Source organism: Cervus canadensis, chromosome 16, assembly GCF_019320065.1.
Source record: "Cervus canadensis isolate Bull #8, Minnesota chromosome 16, ASM1932006v1, whole genome shotgun sequence".
Lineage (NCBI taxonomy): Eukaryota > Metazoa > Chordata > Mammalia > Artiodactyla > Cervidae > Cervus > Cervus canadensis.
Genome location: NC_057401.1, coordinates 33,295,730 through 33,318,937, shown reverse-complemented (window position 1 = coordinate 33,318,937; position 23,208 = coordinate 33,295,730). Strand labels below are relative to the sequence as shown.

At 42.3% G+C, this 23,208-nt stretch overlaps 1 protein-coding gene across 5 annotated transcripts in view; it reads right to left on the bottom strand.

Annotated features, from left to right (window-relative positions):
- The window catches only part of DAB2 (DAB adaptor protein 2), a 192,272-nt gene that overhangs the window by 44,403 nt on the left and 124,661 nt on the right, over positions 1-23,208 (bottom strand). For 3 of the 5 annotated variants that reach the window (XM_043488491.1, XM_043488490.1, XM_043488493.1), the window contains exon 1: positions 11,135-11,535. The exons of 1 other annotated variant lie outside the window; for it this stretch is intronic. The gene's annotated coding sequence lies outside the window, so the exon portion shown is untranslated. Of the gene's footprint in view, positions 1-10,218; positions 10,321-11,134; positions 11,536-23,208 lie in introns of those variants that run through there. One more of the 5 variants, XM_043488489.1, reaches the window with a different exon arrangement.

Sequence of the window (23,208 nt, the reverse complement as noted above, 5' to 3'; positions counted from 1 at the left end):
CAGGAGACCTGGGTTCGATCCCTGGGACGGGAAGATCTGCTGAAGAAAGGAGTGGCTACCCACTCCAGTATTCTTGCCTAGAGAATTCCATGGACAGAGAAGCCTGATGAGCTATAGTCCACGGGGTGCCAAAGAGTCGGGACACAACTGAGCAACTAACACTTTTCACTATAATAATATTGCAATCTGGAAGACAATATTGCCTCTCTGTGACAGAGCCAGTGGGAGGAAAAAAATCTTGTGATATGTTAGATCATTAAGGACTGTCAACAATGTTTCCTGCAAAGTTATCTTAAAACTAGAGCCCTGAATCAACAGTGTTTTCATAAACATGGGAAAGAAACACCATGCTCCTTTGACGGAAGTTTTGTCACTTCAGGAGCACAAGCAATTCAGAGATGACACAAACCACTATATTCTAGAACCAAAAATAGTCTGTGGCACTCTTAATTACAAGATTTATCTAAGAGTACAACAGTGTCACTTTCAGATCAGGCCAAACAATTGAACCGTGGATGTAAATGAATCAATATTTTGAAAATATAACCATGGGTCCCTACCAGTATCTTTGGTTCTTTAAAGAGCACTACCTCGTTTACAAGAGTATTAGCAAGAGAATATTAGGTAACATTTGGTTAAGGTCAGCCTTCATCAAGGAAATGGCTTTAGTATGACTCAGGGAATTCAAACCAGGGCTTGGTAACAACCTAGAAAAGTGAAAAGGGGAGGGAAGTGAGAGGGACGTTCAAGTGGGAGGGGACATGGGTAAACCTACAGCTGATTCATGTTGATGTTTGCTAGAAATGAACACAGTACTGTAAAGCAATTATTCTTCAATTAAAAGCAAATAATTTTTTTCTTAAAAAAAGGAAAATGGCTTTTCCATCATCCTGAATAGCAGCGAGGCCCTCAACAAGTGCTGGCTGCATGAAATACAAGAATCTGGATCCTAAAGCAGTACGCAGTTGCATCCATTGTTTCTATTATAGTATAATAGAGTTCTTGTATGGAAAGCTGAACATTTGTGTCTCTACACACTATCTGGAAACAGAACTACAGATTTTATTTTGTTTATGGATATACCTAAAAGATCCACAATGAAGCTAATATTGTATCTTAGACTGTTCACATGTCTACTGAATGTGGCACACTTCTGGCCCTGTTTTCCATAATTGCTCTTCATTTTCATCTCTCCTTCCTCCCCACCAAAAATTAATTTGTTTTTTACTTACTTCTGGCATTTCTCCCCAATCTTTCCTCATGACCATTCTGATTTCCTGCTTCCAAAAAAGGTGTACTACCTTGTCTCACATACCTTGCTCCTCAAAATTAGCCAACTCTTAACACAGTGCTATTTTGATATTTTTTATACACACAGTACTATGTTTTTCCAGTAGTCATGTATAGATGTGAGAGTTAGACCATAAAGAAAGCTGAGCACTGAAGAATTGATGCTTTTGAACTGAGGTGTTGGAGAAGACTCTTGAGAGTCCCTTGGACTGCAAGGAGATCAAACCGGTCAATCCTAAAGGAAATCAGTCCTGAATATTCATTGGAAGGACTGATGCTGAAGTTGAAACTCCAAGACTTTGGCCTCCTGATGCAAAGAACTGACTCACTGGAAAAGACCATGATGCTGGGAAAGATTGAAGGTGGGAGGAGAAGGGGACAACAGAGGATGAGATGGTTGGATGGCATCACTGACTCAATGGACATGAGTTTGAGCAGGTTCCAGAAGTTTGGTGATGCACAGGAAAGCCTGGTGTGGTGCAGTCCATGGGGTTGCAAAGAGCCGGACATGACTGAGCAACTGAACTGATACACACAGTACAGGTATTTCACAATATTAGAATATTTGAAGTAAAGAAGTTCTTTGTGAGGTGAATTCTACCTTTCATTTTCTCAAAAGGATCCAATGAGAATCTAAATTGTATGAGACTTTGGTTGTCCCTGACCTATTTTCATGGTTGAATTCTTGTAGTGGTACCCTATCAGACCTCAGGGTTTCCTGATTTCGTATTAATTAGGCATCACTCTTCAATTCCTCCATTCAAAGTCAACCTGAGATTCAAAGCCTTGCATAATTAGAATGCACACTAAATATATACATAGCCACCTGTTCCCTGGAGAGGCTGATCGCTTGCATTTACCATGGACACACACACAATGCCTTCTCTTATTACCTCCCTAGGCTGTAGCATTTGCTGCCTTCACCTACTTGCATTCATACCCATCATTCAAAGTCCATCCAAGATGTGTCTACCATGTACAAAATAGATAACTAGTGGGAAGCTGGTACCTAATACAAGGAGCCCAGTTTGGCACTGTGATGACCTAGAGGGATGGGATGGCAGTGGGGTTGGAGGGAGGCTCAGAGGAAGGGGCTGTTTGCTGTTCAGTTGATAAGTCCTGTTTGACTCTTTGCTACCCCATGAACTGCACCACGACAGGCTTCCCCCTCCTTCACTGTCTCCCAGAGTTTGCTCAAATTCATGTCCATTGAATCGGTAATGCTATCTAACCATCTCACCCTCTGCCACTCCCAAGAAGCAGAGACATCACTTTGCCAATAAAGGTCAGTACAGTCAAAGCTATGGTTTTTCCAGTAATCATGTACAGATGTGAGAGTTAGACCATAATGAAGGCTGAGCACTGAAGAATTGATGCTTTTGAACTATGGTGCTGGAGAAGACTCTTGAGAGTTCCTTAGACTGCAAGGAGATCAAATCAGTCAATCCTAAGGGAAATCAACCCTGAATAATCATTGGGAAGACTGATGCTGAAGCTGAAGCTGAAGCTTCAATACTCTGACCAAAAAAAAAAAAAAAATACTTTGACCACCTGACGCAAACAGCCAACTCACTAGAAAAGAAGAGAGTATATGTATATGTAAATATATATATATATAAAATATATAATTATGACAGATTCATGTTGTAAAACAGAAACAAATACAACATTGTAAAACAATTATCTTCCAATTAAAAAACACCAACAAAAAAGACATATTGTCTGAGGTTTTCACTGACCTCTCACTAGCCCTACCATTTCTCTACACTTGACCTATTGCTGCCCTCTGATCCATGTAGAAATCTTCCCCTAATTCAGTGAAATCTTGAGGTCAGGGAATTATTTATCTTACTTTTCTAGCCCCACCTCCACCCCTGCCCCTCCACCCCCAGTCTAGTAAAGAGCAGTGCCCTTAAAACATTAGGGGGAATACACAGTTGCCATTTATTGTTCCTTAATATTAAAATCTTTACTTTTCTGATTTTTCATGAAATACATGTTTTTCTTCAACTACTGAGCAATTGCCACTCAAACTCATACTGCCAAGATAGCTAGGTTAATTGATCTCAGTCAGCATTATGTTCTCCTGATTTAAAATAGAGATCTACTGAGGAGCAGATAAAGATCTAAGTTCTTGCCCTGACATCCAAAACTCTGCAATCCAGCTCTCGTTTTCAAATCTATCACCTCTGACCTCTCTCTCATTTTGTTCTTTCCCTTGGTCAGACTGGCCAGTCAGTATTCTTTGGTCATACATCTGCATGATATACTTATGAGCTTCTGCCTAGAACGCATTTTTCTTCCTCGCTTTGCTGATCTGACTTCCACCATTTGCTTAAAGGCCAAGTCCATCATCACACGAGTCCTTTCCTTTCTCTGGACCCTACTGTGTACCATTTAATTAATAATAAAACAATATATTACTTGAGCGGTTTGTCATTTTGTTTAAATTTCTTGTAGGAAGCAATTGTTGACAGTTATATGTTCCCTAGTGGGTGTTACCATTTAGAGGCTAACTTTAAAGTTACCATTTAAAGTTACCACTAGAAAGTAGACGTAGACACTTTTATCCAAATTTCAATTACAATCAACAAAAACTTCAGACCATCTGACAAATCAAAAACCCCAAGAACAAGTTATCAGGCAGCCAAGCAAATATCTGTGCATCAATATATCCTTCAGAAGACAGGTTGAACATTAAATAAAACTATCATTTCAATTCAAGTACCTGAACACTTCTGAAAAGTTTCAGGTACAGCTGAACCTTGGTCCAGGGAGAAATCAATATTAAATCTCCATACTGTCAACCACCTATCGCCAAAAGAGCCTATTCGATCAGTTACATATTTGTTTTCTATTTTGAAGCTGGGATTTTATTTGAGATGTCTGACTTCAGAGGCAAAGGTTTAAAAAAGAAATCCCAAAACAAAACCCCCAAATCACACCACCACCACTCAACGCTGATGTAGTAAAGCACAGCTGATATTTCCGTTGAAGGGATTTGAGCACCTACTATATGTACCATTCCAATTTCTGAACAAGTTAAGTTATATGTTTCCCATCAGGATTAACGTTGTGTCCCAAAGACAGACTGGTTCAGCAATCTTCACAGGACTATGTGAACCCTCTGACAAATATTCACACACATGTGGCTTATTTCTGCTGCACTAAATGGTTACAAAAAGCATGTTAGAATCTGCATTACATATTATAGGAGATTAGAACAGGTCTCGGTCCCTTAATAGGACACTTAAAATATGAAAAATAAGTGAGGTCACTGGGTGAAATGTTTATTAATAGAACAAGGAGAGCAGCTGCACCCACCACAGATCCATTAATGAAGTTATTCTTCACTTTCGGGTTCTTTGGGCATGGATTAATGTTAACCTCAGGAGGACTCAACTGTCCTGCCCAGAGAACATTTGAGAGGCGCCTTAAGAGTTAACATCTGTGTGCCTGTACTGGTCTATGAAGCGTTGCCACGTTTTCTTGCTTGACCCTCACGTTTAATAGTTTCACGGTATGTAAGAAAGATGGGCTTCTTCTCGTTTGCAGCCTGGATGCATTCATCTCTAGATTTTAGCTTGCCTAAAGACCACAAACAAGACCATTTGTATCAGCTTAGTTACTACGGACACAGTCATCTGTGGTTCAAAGCCCAAGTTCTTAACCACTAACCTCTGCTGCTTCTTCAGAGTTCCATTTCTCTCCTACATCACACCCTTGTATCTTTCCATCTAAGAAGTGACCCCTGCTAAACACCAGTCTCTCTGATTAACACCAGTCACTCAGGACTGTTGTACAAGGTGAGTGAAGTGACTCAGGGTCAGAGACATCGAGTAGCATGCCTAAGAAACAGCAGTGCGGTCATTCCACTGCAGGACTAGGGTCTACTCTCTCTCCTTTACGTAACTCAGACTTTCTTCTAGATTTCTACTCACTGGGAGTTCTTCCATTGCTAGCCTAGCCACATACTTCACATAATAGGTATTTACTAAGTATTCTGATAAACATCAAGATTTTAATCATAAAGATTCATGCTTTTATCCTGACTCTATCACTTTACTGGAATGACCTAGGGCAGGCTTATGCTCACACTGGAGCAAAGAAATGGAGATATTGTTTCTACCTTAAGTTATTTAAAGTGAAAGTCAGATGGGAGAAGAACAGTACTTCACTAACCATAAAGCACTATGAAAACCAAGTGGAACAGATTCATTTACCATGATGGAGAGACCTTCATCTGTACTCTGGACATGGCATGAAAAAACAAAATAAAAAGTTTTATAGGTTAGAGAAAACCATCTGGCTTAAGAAGAATTATCTAGTTTACTGAAATCTTTTTCAAAAAGAAGTAACTGGGACAGTTTCATAATAAATGGAGATTAATTATGTTCCTTTAAAACTCCAGAAGAGGGAAAAGAATTTGGAAGCGAGGTTATAATATAGAACTAAGGAGTAGATTGGTTTTCCTACAATCAAGAAAGCAAAACTTGAGATAGCAGGAAAAAAGTCAGAGTCTGTGCTTTTTCATCTTTTTAAGATTCAGTTAAACTGAGCTCCGTTTAAATGCTTTGCTTTATTATTTCCATGATTGTAGGAATTCAGTTACTTTGTTATGCTTTCCATTGAACAACTGAGTTATGAAAGTTTCTCTTAGATCATGTGAAGGGTTTGTTGGAATACAACTGGATGGACCCTACTGCTCATATTTGGTTTAGTGGTTCTGGGATAGGAACCAAGAATTTGCATTTCCAACAAGTTGCCAAGTGATGCTAATGTAGCTGATCTGGGGACTACACTCTGAGAATTAGTCTGAGATGAGTTCTTTCTAGCTGTGAACTACACACTCTAGTTAAGTGTCCAACACTGAAAGAATGAATGAATTTAACTGTTAAATGAGAACTTACAGCAGTTTACCTGTCACACAAAGATCTAAATCTATTTCAGAGTAACACATTGCTAGAGAGAAATGGGATCACTTTTTACCCAGAGGAAACATTCAATCATAAATTCCTTGCCCAAATCTCTTCCAGGTTGGAGAATGTTTCATACCCAGCTTTTCCAGTATTTTTACTTTCAAACCCAGCAGCTCCTTCTCCTTTGTGGATACCTAAATATCTAAGTGACAGCCTTTATGCATTCTGCCTCCTGGTAACTTCCCTGCAGCTGAACATTCACTCAGGCTGCTCTGTTGACACAAAATTCTTACCAGTTTGAAGAAGTTAAAGGTCACTTGCCTCTAGCTATCCTAGAGGCTAAGTTATAACTTATAGCTGCAGAGAGACACTGCTGGGCTGCTTCTACATTGAGGCAGCACCTTTTATGTTCCTGAAATTTTATAAGTCTTAATGTTTCTTCTTTACTGTGATGATGTAAGTATGAGCTGGAGTTGGACAATTAGGAGTAAAGTTTTGGATTAAAATAAGTTCAGAAGGGAAAGATGAGGTAGGTAGAGAGGACATTCTATGTCACTTAAGAAAAAAAAGTAACTTCCATTTTTAGACCAGGAAGCAATTTGTTCAGATTTTGCTTACCCTAAGGTAGCAGGCTTCCTTCCAAGGTATGAAAAAGATTCAGGAAGGGGAGTAACCATGGCAACCTGCCCAGCTCTGTGGGTAAGGACAGTATGGGGCCCTAGGTACTTAGAAGGCTTTTTATTTCTAGTCTAGTCCCTCAGTTTAGTACAGGGGTCTCTCCGTTCCCCCTTTCTTCTGCTCCAATGCTGACTTCATGGGGAAGGACTGCTCCCCCTCTGTAGGGAGTCTGGGGGTGGGGGGAAAGACTGAAATGAGACCAGAGATCAGCTTGACCAAACCAAACTGCAAGCTCCAGGCAGAGAACAGAGAGAAACTCCCAGCTGGTTTAGTGTAAGCACAGCAAATTCCCTGGCTTTGTTCATATGAAGAGCTTAAGGGATTAACATTTTTCAGGTAGATGGGTGGTGTCCAACTTTGACAAAGATATTCCCCATTCTGCCTTTAATTTTCACTAAAGATATGTAATTCAGGAGGCAAAATGAAAACAAAACAATGGAATAAAGGAGTCTAAGCATATTAGGTTAACAGTCTTCCCAGCAAAACTGTGGGTAGGTATTATTCTCTTCGGATAAGAAAGCTTAAATACAGAGAAGTGATGCAATTTGCTTAAGGTCACACAGGCAGCAGTGCAGTCCCTGGGATTTGAACTGAGGTCACAGGACTGCAGAACCCACTTGCCCACCACCACTCCCTGGCTTAGCTAGGTGGGAGGCAGAAACAGCCTGTGGGCCAGCAATTTGTGTTCACTCTCAGCATATTTGTTCCCCTCACAGGAAATCAGTGTGTTCTCTGTAGAAGAAGGGGACTCCAAGGCCTGCTTTCCTTCTGAGTCACAGGATTAATCCGGTCAGGATACATAACCATGAGTTAGGTTTCCCTTAAATACAGAGATCTGGGGTTACAGCTATTTCAGCTAAATGTGATTTTGGCCAACCTCTGTGCAATTCAGTGGCACAGCTTCAACTTTAGAATTACACAGCAGCACCAGAGAATTTTTAGATATCACATCCTGTTCCTCAGGTGTTTCATACTGCCAGTCCTCATTCTGGTTCTGCTTGGAGGGTGTGTGCATGCTCAGTCGTGTCCAACTCTTTGCGACCCTATGGGCTGTAGCCTGCCAGGCTCCTCTTGTTCATGGAATTCTCCAGGCAAGAATACTGGAGTGGGCTGCCATTTCCTACTGCAGGGATCTTCCCAACCCAGGGATCGAAACTGTGTCTCCTGCACTGGCATGTAGATTTTTTACCACTGCGCCACCAGGGAAGCCCCTGGAGGGTAGAGAGCCCTAGAAAGTGAAAGAAAAAGTGAAGTAGCTCAGTCGTGTCCGACTCTGCAACCCTGTGGACGGTAGCCTACCAGGCTGTTCCGTCTATGGGATTCTCCAGGCAAAAATCCTGGAGGGGGGTTGCCATTTCCTTCTCCAGGGGATCTTCCCGACCCAGGGATCGAAGCCCAGTCTCCCGCATTTCAGGCAGAAGCTTTACCCTCTGAGCCACCAGGAAGCCCTAGAGAGCCCTAGGTGTTTAGTAAAATACCAAAACTCCCTCAACCAGTCCACTTTCAAGTCTTTTCTCCTGGGGAGGAGGCATTTTCTGCTAATCCTTGGGGCAACTTAGCACCTTGGAGCTCTGTCTTTGGTAGCCTTTTTAAAGTATTTCAGTATCTTAGATTTGTTTTTAAGAAAAACACTGATTAAATCCTCAAGTTAGGAAAGACTGAGGAGGGGAAACATATGGAACCTTCAAAACTATGGCTTCCCTGGTGGTCCAGTGGTTAAGAATCCGCCTACCAATGCAGGGGACACAGGTTTGATTCTTGGTCTGGGAAGATCCCACATGCCACAGAGCAATTAACCCCATGTGCCACAACTAACTGAGCCCACACTCTAGAGCCCCTGTTCCACAACAAGAGAAGCCACTGCAATGAGAATCCAACACACTGCAACAAACAGTAAGTGGCCCCCATTCTTCAAAACTAGAGAAAGCCTGCACACAGCAACAAACATAATGCAGCCAGAAAAAAAAAGAAACTACCCAGGTGAAAAATATCTGTGGGAGCTAGTGGAGGTTTACAGACATATGAGGGTAGGATGAGAAATAAAACAGCACTTACTGGCTGTACCACCAAGAGTCCACGTCTCCACAAAGCCTCCTACTGACCAGGAGCCATGACCAAGGCTTCGGTTTTCCTCTCTGTAAATCCCCAGGTAACAGAGACATGGCTGAGCAGGAAAATAAGGGTCACCCCAACCAGCTGGACAGCCCCTTCCTGGAGTCCCTGCATGCCAACAAGCGTCTCAAAATCAATTCTGTTCAACCCAAACAAGGTGGTTGAACATCATTCGACCTTTCAGGCAAAGCAAGGAGCAAGCCTAAGGCACAGGAATTTGGGCTTTTAGTTGAATCCACAATTATTAAAAAGTCTTGAGTGGAAATGCAGATCCTAATTTCTGCCCTTAACAATGAGGCAAGGCCTTGAACAAGCAATGGGACCCCCTTCCCTCTCTCACATCCTCAGGAGAAAATCAGGTGTGTCTAAGACCACCAGAATGCGGCTACCTATGTGTCAGAGCTCGAAGCTGGGAGACAGTCCTCTACCTTCTATTTTAAAATGGAGGAGGGTAGAGCGTAAGAAGGACTAGGGCATCCATTTGGATAAGAAGGAAGAGAGCTGGGAGTGGGAAGGGAAGGGAAAATGAACTTATTCATCATCAACAGGAAAAAGAATCCAGTCTGCCTTAGGAGGGGACTGACAGGGATTTAGAACTAATCTGTCCCAGAACTACACACTGGAAAGAAAACCACCAGGCCTCCTCCTTCGTGCTTTTCCGACAAGATTGCACATTGCATTAGGTGTAGCCACATACCTAGCACTTCAACCAAAAGGGGTGAATTCTCATGGCAACAAACTTTGTTACAGTGTCGTGGAGGCCCATCTCCCCTCAGAGAAGAGTCAGAACCTGGAGAAAGGTAGGGTGGGCACCAGGCCCAGAGAAGAGTAGCCTAACCAAGGTCTGGCTGCTGGTTTAAGAAGCCAGGTAGAGGTGACCCAGAGCAGGGAAGACAAGCCTTTTGGTAGCTGTCATGCTCTGCCATTCCCAGCTAGTTTTTCCCTCGCCAATAGCCAGGAGACGCTCGTGTGTGGGGAGCCAACCTCAAGCCTGCAGGAAGATCAATTAAAATCCCATCAAAGCCATTTCGAGAGCCTTATCAGGCATCTCGAAGGCATTTTTTTTTTTTTTTTTTTTTTGCAGCTTTCTTTTCCTCAGCCATTCCTTCTATTTGAGTTACTTCTGTCTCACCTCCTTCTACCCCACTCCCCTGCTTTGTCTGATTAGGGCCAGAAATTTTTTCATTAAGTCACTTTATAGTGCAATAACAACATTTACTATTCATGAAGTCGCCCCTTCAGAATTTTTAAGTCTTTCCATGTGTCTGGAAGCTGATTTCTGCTCTTCTCATTTTACAGAGCGCCTCTCTTCCTTCCAAACACAAACTAAAAAAAAAAAAAAAAAAAAGAGGATAAGGTGGGGGTGGAGATAACATCCAGATTCTTTAAGCATTTTTAATCCAGTTAGATTTCCCTTTGGACTCAAAGGGCTCCCTGCTAAAACTGACTGCGGACCTGAATTCCGGGCTAAGAATTAAGTCTAGAGGGAAGGAACAAATAACACAGTCAGCTCCATGCTATGAAACCCGCTATGCTGACTGGGGCTCCACGCTGTTAACCCATTCATTCTTTTCCCCCCTTTCCTAAAATTCGTCCTTAATCTTTCTAGCTTACAGCAAGCAGGCAAACACCTTTTAAATCCCCGGAGGATTTCAAACAAGTTTGTTCAGTCTCTTAGGCAGATACTTTCTTAAGAAGGCGGGTGTAAGACAAAGTTCACATTTTAACGCCACACGTTGTCAGTCACTGGGAAAAAGCTTCTCGTGGGTACAAACCAGGTCCCCAGCCTTTGTCACGCGGCAGAAATAAACACTCTTGGAGGAGTTAATTAGGCGGTCAGCGGCCACGCCAGTGGGGCTTTTGAATAAGCAGACAGACACGCACACACACAAGGGAGGCGCTTGTTACATGTCACTAGCTGGACATCTGGAGTCCGACCCCAAAGGTAAAGGCTTTCCGTGGAAGCATTCCTCGGATGTCAGGCCACAAAAGCGCCCGTCTGCTCAAGTACGCCGTCTCCTTAATAAGACAGTCCAACAGTCCCAGTTCTGCATCCCAGGAGAGGAAAAGAGCAAAGGAGGGAGGGAGGTCGCCAAAAATGGGGCCAAAGGGAAGAAGGAACCAAAGCTACTCACAGTCTAGCTAGCGCCTCTGCGATGCGAGCATGACTCCTCGGTGCCCGAGCCTCCAGGCTGCCGCGCTGCCCACACGGCTGCCGCGCTTAAATAGCCGCCGGCCCGGGAGCCTCGGAGCCGCGGGCCACTCCCGGCGAGATATGGTTCTAATCAGATGCTGGCAGCTTTGGACGCCCCAGGAATGCGCCGGGATGTTTTTGCTGCCTGGGTTGGGTAACTCCCCCTCAACGTGTCTGCTGAGTCTTCCAAACTTAACTGTTTATTAACTCGAGCTGGGGCCGCGCAAAGTAGCCGGCTTCGGGGAGCGGGGAGCCCCACCAGCGGAGGGCGATCGCCCCGAGCCCGGCCAAGGGGAGGAGTAGGGAGTCGGGGCGCCGTCTGCAGCCCAGGCTCGCGGGGCTGAGGCAAGGGACCGGGGAGGGTGCGCTTAAGGACAGGAAAGGGAAACCCCGCAGGAAAGGGGTGGGACCCAGCGACCTTCATCTCAAAAATTCCTTCTCTGGACTGCCGCTTCCAGTGATGTGGCGTCCCAAGTCATCCGAACCCGATGGGGCCCTTGGAACAAAGGGCTGCCTTTACTCCTGACTTTCCTGGCTAGAGGCGGTGGATGCTAGCTCAGAATCTGCTGTCTCGAGAGTTGCACGTGTCATCGCACTCCCACCCCGGTTAAAGGATTTCGTGTGTCTTTCAGGGCAGATGTGGGTAATCTGTGTGCATATGTAAATTGGTGGGTAATCTGTGTGTATATGTGAAACACACTGCATTTATGTGTCAAGTATAATCCTGTATATGCACATGTAAAACAATACTCTCTATGAAATTGAAACAAACAAAAATGTGCAGGGCTATATAACTTATCTAAGTAAGCTATATATTTGATGTAAACAGAGATTATATACTGGCTTCCCCCACTGTATGGTCATCCCTGTGTAGACACTTAATATGACTTTATCTGATTTCCATAGCGTTTCCTATACCACTAAGAAAAAATCGGAAATATGAGAAATAAAATGTTTGCAAAGGGTCTTCCCTGGCTGTCCAGTAGTTAAGACTCCACTTTGAATGCAGGGGTCACAGGTTAGATTCCTGGTGGGGGAACTAAGATCTCACAAGTCTCCTGGCTTGGCCAAAAGAAAGAAAGAAAAAAAAAAAGAATAGAAAAAACTGAAAATATTGACACGCAGTACTTAGCAGTAGAAGGTATTCCATAGTTGTATCTTAGTGGACCTTAACAAGCTGGGGATTCATCTTTCCCATATTTTAAAATCATGAACAATTGTAAAACATCCCCAGAAGTTTGTTGCTTTTTAAGAATTATGAAATTATCCTTGTGAAAATGTGTCTGTTTCCTTCCTTTTTTTAAAAGTCTGAGACAGTGTTTGGCATGCGTGCTCAGTTGTGCACAATTCTTTGCAACCCCGTAGACTGTAGCCCACCAGGCTCCTCTGTCCATGGAGTCCTCCAGGCAAGAATACTGGAGTGGGTTTCCATGCCCTTCTCCAGGGGATCGTCCCCACCCAGGGACTGAACCGATGTCTCTTGCATCTCCTGCATTGGCAGGACGACTCTTTACCACTGGCGCCTCCAGTGTGTAGTAAATGTGAAAATACTAAACTGTGACTTGGATGGGAGGGGGTAATTGGTTTTATTGAGTAAGCAACACACACTGGATTTGCATTTTATCTCTGAAAACTGGGGGTTCAAATCGGGCTCATGGGACACCAAGGATGTATTTTGTGGTTCCAGCTTAGCCCCGACTGCAAAGCCACTGTGTAATTTGGGACAAATCAGTGTGAGTGACAGTCCCTACTCTCAAGTAGGTCAGACTTGGAACAGCCTCGGAGCTAGGGGTGCAGAGCAGCAAAACCCGGTAACAATGAGAACACTGCCTCTTTTGACCTTTACTGTTTCTGCCACCTGTCTCACCTCCTCACATCTGGGGAGGTAGAGGAAGGAGGGCGGTGCTGACAGCTTTCAATATTCCTCTGAGGTAATTTACTATTATTAAGAAAATGACTTTGTGTGAATGACAAGAGGTATATAAAATTCAGTCTTGGGACTATTTATAACTTTTATGCAGAGAACTTTAATTCTGGTATATCTTAAGACCTGGTGCTTTATTTCTAAGATCCAAGAGTGCAGAAGGTTAGTTTCATTTCCCAAAGCTAAGTAGTTAGAAAAATGACAGCTGATTTCAGGCACATACAGGCTTTGATAATTTGAGGGGGGAAAAAAAAGGTTTTCTCTTTTAACCTCACTATGTAACACTTTCTCAGAAGTGACCACCCACATCTATTTTTTTTTAATTGACTCTTATCAAGAAATGTTGACTTATGTTTGCTTTACTCCACCAAATGGAAGGGATTTGTCTAAGAAGCCAGAGAAAATGATTTCATTTGCCATGAGTTGCAGTTTCAAGAGAAGATTTTGATGAAAACAGTTCGTTTTTGAGCAGTGGGCTCATACATACAGCTTCAAGTGGACAGCTCTATCATTTCATACAGAAATCTTGAGTCGACAGTAGAGAACTCTGATTTGAGTTGAAGTGTGTTTTTATATTTCTAGGGCTCTGATATTGCTTCTGGCAGTAATTCAGTGTCCTTCTCACATTAAGAAAGAAAGAAAAAAAGACAGAGCGAAGAATGAAAATAAACATAACCCTTTTTATCCCTGGTAGCACAGAGTCCCCTGTCCCATGGAAGCTGTTGGTTTTTTAGTGGATCTAAAATGAACAGGCTCGCAGCTGGAGAATCACACCCAAGCCCACCCAGATGGTAACCATGCCTAAGCCGTGGTATTTTCTTATCATTCCTGAAATGAATGTTTGGAAAATTAAGGTGAGGAAACTTGAGTGCAGTGCTTGAAAAGCTATGATCCTTGCATGACTCTCCTTGCACAAAAGCTGCTTGGGAGGGAGAAGGAAGAAAAAAAAAACCCCTAAACTGACGACTGTTCCCAGCTGAGGAAAGGGGTAGTTAATCTCGTGATGGCTTGCTGAAGAATGCATGGTTTATTATTAAAGTAATCTCTTAAGATTTTCCTGGAATGTGCTTCCACAGCAACTCTGCCTGTGTGAGCTATCCTATGTGTATGTGTCTTTTCTTCCATAATTAAGCTGGCTTTTTCCCCCCTTCAGCTCACAGACCTAAGGCTTTCTCTCTTCTTTCTCGTGGCCCTCTTCTATCTCCTTCCTTACTGTTCCCCTCTTCCTTAAACATTCCATTTTGCATCCTGCCGTGTCTCATGAATTGTAAATGGTTCTTTAGACTTGGCCATGGGTAAGCCATCTGTGCACCTTGGTGCCTTGCTGGATGCTTCCAGATATTCTAATCAAACAAGGACTGGTTGAAGTCTGTGACTCTAACAAGGTCACCTCTTTTTTTCCTCTCCTCCTCAGTGTTGTAAAAAAAAAAAAAAAGGAAAAGAATAGTTATTGTTCCCAGAAAATGTTCTTTGACCTTCACTTGTTCTGCACCTTCATAAATGCAGATAAACTGGCCCTATCAGATTTGGCTGTTGGCAAGGCAGGGCAAATATTGGAGAGTTTTCCGTATCATCTATCTCTTTATCTAAAATCCAAAATATGTGGAGGATAGTCTCACTGAAGGCAGGCTACTTCTGTTTTGCTTTGTTGGTAGCTTTTGTTTGCTTTCTTGGTTATACCCGTATGTGTGTGGCGTGCATGCTCAGTCGTGTCCAACTCTTTGTGACCCCACGGACTGTAGCCCACCAGGCTCCTCTGTCCATGGAATTTTGCAGGCAAGAATACTGGAGTGGGTTGCCATTTCCTGCTCCAGCACCTGTATAGCACCTCAGACCTCAATATTTGTTATTTGCTTGTGATGCGAAACACTAGTGAAACGCAATTGTTCCTGGAAAAGCTGGAATGATGTAATGTGAAAAACATTTAAAAATTCCATATGATAGATTTATATGGCTTATTACATTTTGCTAATAATATAAATTTTTATAATGAGAAGTTGTAAAGGGAAAGAGTTCTCATGTGAATTATACATTAAAATACCACCTTATTTGGAAAAGAAGTTAGAAAGTTGTTAAAAACAAAAATATGTGTAATCCTGCAAAATGCTAATATCAATTATTATTGTAACAAATGCTTATACAACTCTCTATCCTGTGAACAAGAATCTAACCCTAGAAGTAAAACATACCTAAAAAATACAAAGATGTTAACTGCTGCAGTGTCCATAGCAGCAGGAACCTAAGAAAAAATTACGTCTGTCAATAAGGGAGTGATTGAATAATTTATGATTCATCTGTACTCTGAAATCATGTGCAACCATTTAAAAGAATACATTGGAGCTGAACCTTGTAATGTGAGAGGATTTCTATTAGGCAGTATTGAGTGAGAAAAGCAAATATAGAAAAAAATGTAAAATATGTTTCTACTTTAGTAATACAAAAAGCAACATCCATCTATGTAGGTTTAAGTGTGTGTGTTTGTGTGTGAGTCTGTATATATGGTTATCAGGGAGACCAGATACTGGACTGCAGTACAGATTACTGGGGACCCAATGGAGGTGAAGATAAACAAGGAGAGGAGATAGGGAGAGAGCTGCTAAAAGGGAAACATAAAAATAAAAAGAGTCTTTATGTAGATATAGTTATAGATCACATTTGTGCATTTAAGTGAAATGATATATGCATGGGCTTCCCTGGTAGCTCAGATGGTAAAGAGTCTGCCTGCAATGCAGGAGACCGGGGTTCGATCCCTGGCTCAGGAAGATTCCCTGGAGAACGTAATGGCAACCCATTCCAGTATTCTTGCATAGAAAGTCCCATGGACAGAGGAGACTGGCAGGTTACACCCCATGGGGTCGTAAAGAATCCGACATGACTGAGCAACTAACACACACAGTGGATATGTGCATAGATTTGCACAATTAAAAAGCATGTGCTCCAGATGGACTTCCCTGTTGGTGCAGTGGATAAGAATCTGCCTGTCAATGTAGGGGACACAAGTTTGATCCTTGGTCCCGGAAGATCCCACATACAGTGGAGCAACTAAGCCCGCTCTGCCACAGCTATTGAGCCTGCGAGTCACAACTACTGAGCTCTCAGCCCAGGCGCCTGGAGCCTAGGCACCATAATGAGAAACTCTTGCACCACAACAAAGAGGTTGGAGCCCTCGCTCACTGCAACTAGAGAAAGCCCGTGCAAAGCAAGAAGACCCATCGAGGTTAAAAAAAAAAAAATAGCGAAAAAAATACACCAAGTATTTTTCAGGTCAGTAAAGAGAGTTGTAGAAGAAACCCTATCGAATAGCATTTCTCTGAGGTGTTTTCCTCAAGGCCTTTCAGAAGCGGGTTCTCCTCATTGTTTTCTTCATCTTCTTTGGCCTCTAGAACAATAGTTCTCAAACTTTACTGTTCACCACATGCCTCCTGGGGACTTGCTCCAGGGAAAATTCCTGGGCCCAGCCCCAGAACCTGGAAAGGTGTGTGGGTGGGTTGGTGGGGGCTGCGAGGCATGCAGTACATGCGAATCTGCATGTTTAACCAGCTCTTCCTGGTCATTTGGAGGCTGTGGTCTTGGGGACCCTCTTTGAGAAACACCGTTTTTCTCTTGTGGTCAGAAGACAGTTTGTTCCTCTCTGAGCCCTGAGAACTGTGTGTCGAGGGAAAACAGTGAGGGTGAGAGGAAGCCAGTGCTGTTGGTCTTTTCATTTCAGTTCAGTCGCTCAGTCGTGTCTGACTCTTTGTGACCCCATGGATTGCAGCACTCCAGTCCTCCCTGTCCATCACCAACTCCTGGAGTTTACTCAAACACATGTCCACTGAGTCGGTGATGCCATCCAACCATCTCATCCTCTGTCATCCCCTTCTCCTACCACCTTCAATCTTTCCCAGCATCAGGGGCTTTTCAAATGAGTCAGTTCTTTGCATCAGGTGACCAAAGTATTGGCTTCAGCATCAGTCCTTCCAATGAATATTCAGGACTGATTTCCTTTAGGATGGACTAGTTGGATTAGATATGCCCTTTCTCCCTCCCCTTGACTCTCTGCATCCTCAGGTGGTATCCTGGTTCTGGTGGTGACTTCTCTTTCTGCTGCCTCCTATCAAGACTTGTTTTCAGAGGAAGACCTGATATTAGCCATTTGCATGCACCTATACCCAGGTATTTGCATTTCCAACCCTGACACTGTGGAGTGAAAGGCATTGGCCAGTGTTAAATAGATCTTATGCACCCATTAGTGCAGGGAAAGAATTTTTTTTCTTATTTTTGAGCAAGTGGAGGTGATTGTCAACTCTGCCCTGCACCCAGTTTAAGGTTACTCATAAAGAGAGAAGATTGTAGGACCTCTGACTCCTGGGATGGTCCTCTACTATCCCTGAAGTCATTTTACATCTTGCCTTCAAAGAGGCCATTTGAAAATTGAAACTATATTTTATGTATACAATTGTTTTTCTGATACAGCAAAGAAATGTGAGATTTAAGATCAGATCTGGAGTAAAGTCCAGGCTCCATCTCCTACTAAACTGCAAATGTCTGCAAGGTTTCTAATGTCTAAAAGACTCAATTTTCTTACATATAAAATGAGCATGCCCTGTCTTCCCTTCCCATTTTGGCTTTTGGTGGGAAGACAAAGAAGTTATGTACATTCCTGGTAGAAGAAGTTATATATATTCCTTTGGGTAGTTTTGAGATTATGTAGATACTATGCATGCATGCTCAGTCACTAAGTTGTGTCCAACTCTTTTGTGATCCCATGCACTGTAGCCCACCAGACTCCTCCATCCATGGAATTTTTCAGGCAAAAATACTGGAGTAGTTTGCCTTTCTCGGGGACATAAAATTATGTAAAAATTATGTAAAAAATACATTATTTGAGGGGACAGGAAAGGTGCTTTTTCCCCAAATTATTTCCACCACCAATATCAGAAATTCTATTACTAGTAAATCATGTGTTTAGATAATGATGCTCCTCTGACTGCAGTGAATTTTCCTGACTGACCCCTTGGCTAATCCTAGACCCTGATTTTCTAGCAAATTAGTGAGGATTACTTTAATGGATCAGTTTCATCCTCTCAGAGAGAGATGAGTGAATTTCTGCTGAAATGGGGATGTTAAAGGGGAGAGGGGGAGGCAGAAAATATGAAAATGGGCACCAACCTCTTTCATTTTGGAGATCTGTAGACAATTCAATACAAAAAAATTTCCACTCTGCTCCAACTATGGCCACATGTTGTGCTGGGGTTCCTGGGTTGGCTTAGTAACCTCTTTTCTAAACTGGAGCAACCACTTGTGAAACAAGGGGGAATACTATTTGTTATACTCATTTAATGTTCAGGTTCAATATCACCTCTTAATTAAAGAATGAAGAGAAACTGTGTCTGGACTCCAGGGTAATTTTTTCCCTAATTATTCTGAAACTTAATATGCATGTGCATATACTTAATATGCATATGCCCATGCTGATGTGCATTTTCTGAGGAGGTGAACCATAGATTTCACTGGATAATCCAAGGACCCCATGGCATAAAAGACAACTAAATTCCATTGCATTGTGGTTGTCTAGTCACATTCTTCCTGTTCATTTTTATCTGAGTGTTTTGTACCAATCTGATGAGTGTTCTCACAACACCATTGTCAAACAAGTTAGGGCAAGCATTTCTTTTTCTAAAGGTTAAGAAATTTAAGCACAGAAACCTTGATTTACTTCTGCTTACAAAGTTGGAGACAGAGCTAAAACTATTACTCAACTTTCTTGAATGATCTAGAATGTATGGCTTATGTAGTCATGACCCAATCATACAATAGTGGTTAGGACAACTCGTAGGGTTTACTGGATTCTGTACTGGTCTGTCCAATATCTGTAGATACTCCTTCATGTGAAAGACATTGGCAAATGGAAGGGTGTCCAGGGTAGGGCTGCTTGGATAGTGAGGAAATTTTCTTGGTGACTTAGAACTACTGGGTGCTCAGCCAACATGGCCTGACTGAATTGGGCACGTATGGCCAGGGGTCAGGAGTGAAAATCAGTGTATAGTAGAGCTCTTTCTGACTATCAGAAGGCTCGCTCTGTGGAAAGTAGATTGGATTCTTCTCTTTGGCCACAGATGATAGAGGGAATCCTTTGCTGGGTTGAATAGTGTTCCCCCACATAAGATTCATGTCTACCCTGGAACTTCAGGCTGGGTCTTATTTAGAAAGAAGGTCTATGTAAATGTGATTAGTTAAGATAGGGTCAAACTGGATTATATGAAGTCTCATCTTCTGTAACTAAACCTTGCTATCTGCTTTGTGATACTTTTCAGTCAGAATTTCTTGGCTTTTTGTTTATCTCATTTTCATTTCAGAGAAGGCAATGGCAGCCCACTCCAGTACTCTTGCCTGGAGAATCCCAGGGATGGGGGAGCCTGGTGGGCTGCCATCTATGGGGTCGCACAGAGTTGGACATGACTGAAGCGACTTAGCAGCAGCAGCAGCATTTTCATTTAGCACAACTCTGAAACTGGGGGCTTCCCTAATAGCTCAGCTGGTAAAGAATCTGTCTATGATGCAGGAGACCCCAGTTCAATTCTTGAGAAGATCCCCTGGAGAAGGGATAAGCTACCCACTCCAGTATTCTTTGACTTCCCTGGTGGCTCAGATGGTAAAGAATTCACCCACAAAGTGGGAGACCTGGGTTCAATCCCTGGGTTGGGAAGATCCTCTGGAAAAGGGATAAGCTACCCACTCCAGCATTATGGCCTGGAGAATTCCATGGATTGAATAGCCCGTGGGGTCGAAAAGAGTCGGACATGACTGAGTGACTTTCACTCACTTACTTACTGGAACTGGTATATCTAGGTGTGACTCCAATTGTGAGATCTGAGAATTGCTGAACTTACCCTCAGTAAAGTTAGGGAAATAACATCCTACATAGTGTTGTTGTAAGGATTAAACAGGTGAATCTGTCAAAGGACTTGCAGTAATAGTTAGCACAAGTGTAGTACTGATGATAACATGATTTTTGTCTAAATATCTTAAAAGAATAGTTTTTTGTTTTGTTATGTTTTTTGACCTCAGTGTGTGGTATGTGGGATCTTAGCTCCCCTACTAGGGCTCAAACCCTCCAGTGAAATCATGAAGTCTTAACCATTGAGTGCCAATAACCTTAAAATAATACTTTTTAAAAATATCAAGTAAATTTGAAAACAAGCTTACCTTAAACCTCAGAAATTTCACTTCTAAATCAGCATAGAACTCTAGCTCATTTGCTAAAAAATATGTCTAAGAATGCTTAGAATAGCAAATAGTAGAAACAACTTAAGTGACTACCGACAGGAGAGCAGATAAATAAATCATGGTGTAGGCATCCATTGGGAATACTCTAACAATAATAGGAATGACTTGGATATATGACCCAGAACTGCTTATATCAACACAGATGAATTAAGTAAGCAGAACAAAGAACAGATAAATACATAAAGCACAAAGTGTTTACATATGGTTTAAAATATAAAAAATAAAATTACGCATTACTTAAGAGATACAACTATTCATATAAATGAATATAAAAATGCTTCAGTTCAGTCACTCAGTTGTGTCCGACTCTTTGCGATCTTGTGGACTGCAGCACGTCAGGCTTCCCTGTCTACCACCAACTCCTGGAGTTTACTCAAACTCATGTCCATTGAGTCAGTGATGCCATCCAACCATATCATCCTCTGTTGACCCCTTCTCCTCCAGCCTTCAATCTTCCCAGCATCAGAGTCTTTTCTAATAAGTTGGTTCTTCACATCAGGTGGCCAAAGTATTGGAGTTTCAGATTCAGCATCAGTCCTTCCAATGAATATTCAGGACTGATTTCCTTCAGGATGGACCGGTTGGATCTCCTTGCAGTCCAAGGGACTCTCAAGAGTCTTCTCCAACACCACAGTTCAAAAGCATCAATTCTTCAGTGCTCAGTTTTCTTTATCGTCCAACTCTCACATCCATACATGACTACTGGAAAAACCATATCTTTGACTAGAAGGACCTTTGTTGGCAAAGTAATATTTCTGCTTTTTAATATGCTATCTAGGTTAGTCATTACTTTTCTTCCAAGGAGCAAGTGTCTTTTAATTTCATGGCTGCAGTCACCATCTGCAGTGATTTTGGAGCCCAAGAAAATACAATCTCTCACTATTTCCATTGTTTCCGCATCCATTTGCCATGAAGTGATGGGACCAGATGCCGTGATCTTAGTTTTCTGTATGTTGAGTTTCAAGTCAACTTTTTCACTCTCCTCTTTCACTGTCATCAAGAGTTTCTTTAGTTCTTTTTCGAATTCTTCCATAAGGGTGGTGACATCTGCATATCTGAGGTTATTGATATTTCTCCCAGCAATCTTGATTCTAGCCTGTGCTTCATCCAGCCCAACATTTCCCATGATGTACTCTGCATATAAGTTAAATAAGCAGGGTGACAATATATAGCCTTGAGGTACTCCTTCCTTGATTTGGAACCAGTCTGTTGTTTCATGTACAATTTTAACAGTTGCTTCCTGCATAGATTTCTCAGGAGGCAGGGCTTAGAGATGATAAATCTCAGTTTCAAGATGGAGGTTTCTTTTGAGAGAAATAAGAGGAATAAATAAAAAAGAACTCCAATCATGATAGCAATTTTTATTCCCTGAGACTTGATGCAGGATACATGGGTATCTATTATTTAACTTTTATGGCTTTTTAAAATTGACTCTTTTCTAAACACTTTATAGACATTAATTTACTTAACCCTTGTAATATTTCTGTGGGTTAGAACTTGCATTATTATCTCCTTTTTGCAGTTTAAGAAGTTGTGGCAACTGATTAACATCACAGAGCTAATAAATGGCAAAGCCAGGTTTCAAAGCCAGATAGTGTAGGTCCAGGGTCTGTGACTTAACTCCTATGCAGTCTTGACTTCCTTTAGAATTTATGAAGAAATGAAAAAGCTGCCAGAAATTAAATGAAAAAGCTACTCTCCAGTAGGACTCTGGAAGAAATGGAAGGGTGTCTATTTCTTCTCCCTCCTCATTGCTGGGTCTGCTCCGAGCCCTCTGCTTTCCAGACTTCCGGTCCTTCTGTGCTCCACTCTGGCTTCGCACCTCCGCTCACCTTGTTCTCCTCTCCTTCTTGGATCTGTCGTCTCATGTGGATTCATTTTTCTGTCTTTGGTCATGACCTCAGCATCCTTTCCAGGCCATCTCTGGTGTCTGGACGTTGACTATAAATGGAAAGGTCTGTCTTGACTTTAAGCCTGGGTCTGGCCCTTTTGGACAGGGTTGTGAGAGGGAGAAGAGAAAGGAAAAGGGGAGGTTTTGCTCTCCAGCTGAGGACTGCAGTGTCAAGGCCATGCAAGGAGTGTTTCTGAGAAAGGTTTTAAGAAAGACTGGGTAGAAGTAGAGGTGGTAGCAGATGTGTGTGTCCATGTGTGTGCATGTGTGTGTGTGTGTGTGTGTATGTTGGTTCAAGATGCAAGCTGCTGATTTATATAAGAAATACTGGTAGAAGATACAAGATATGGGGATGATTCAAAAGAACCAGTAACCCTCAAACAATTTGTACCTGGCTTTCGGAAGTCATCACCCCATCTTATTAGAGGTAATCTGATTATTTTCCATGGCAGGGAAAGCATACTTTTAGTTAACACTCAGGCTGATTGCTCTTCTCAGTCTCTCCTTGGTGAAAGATATTCTTCCAGGCCAGCCAGGCAATAGGCCAGCCTCTGCTATGGCTTTGATCTTCCGTGGAGGAAATGATCCCACCAAGGTGAGCTTGCTGGAGAAATCCCACCAGCCAAGGTTAGGCTAGGTGTGTCTGGCTGGAGGAGGAAAGCTGGTCTAGAACTATGCAACTGCAGCTGAATATGTCTAAATCCTTAAGTCATTTTGTTGAGGTGAACTGGGAAACGAGTAATCATAAACTTTAAATGTATTTATCCGTCAAGCGGACACTTTGCTATTTCATTTTATATCATGCAGTTTTTAAACTACTGTTGGACATTAACTCTACCTAGCAGTTTGATAACGCTCTCCTCTTTCTCTCTCTCTGTCTCCCCCTCCACACGTTTGTATTTAGTTGTGATTTGAGTCTGAGTTATAGGTA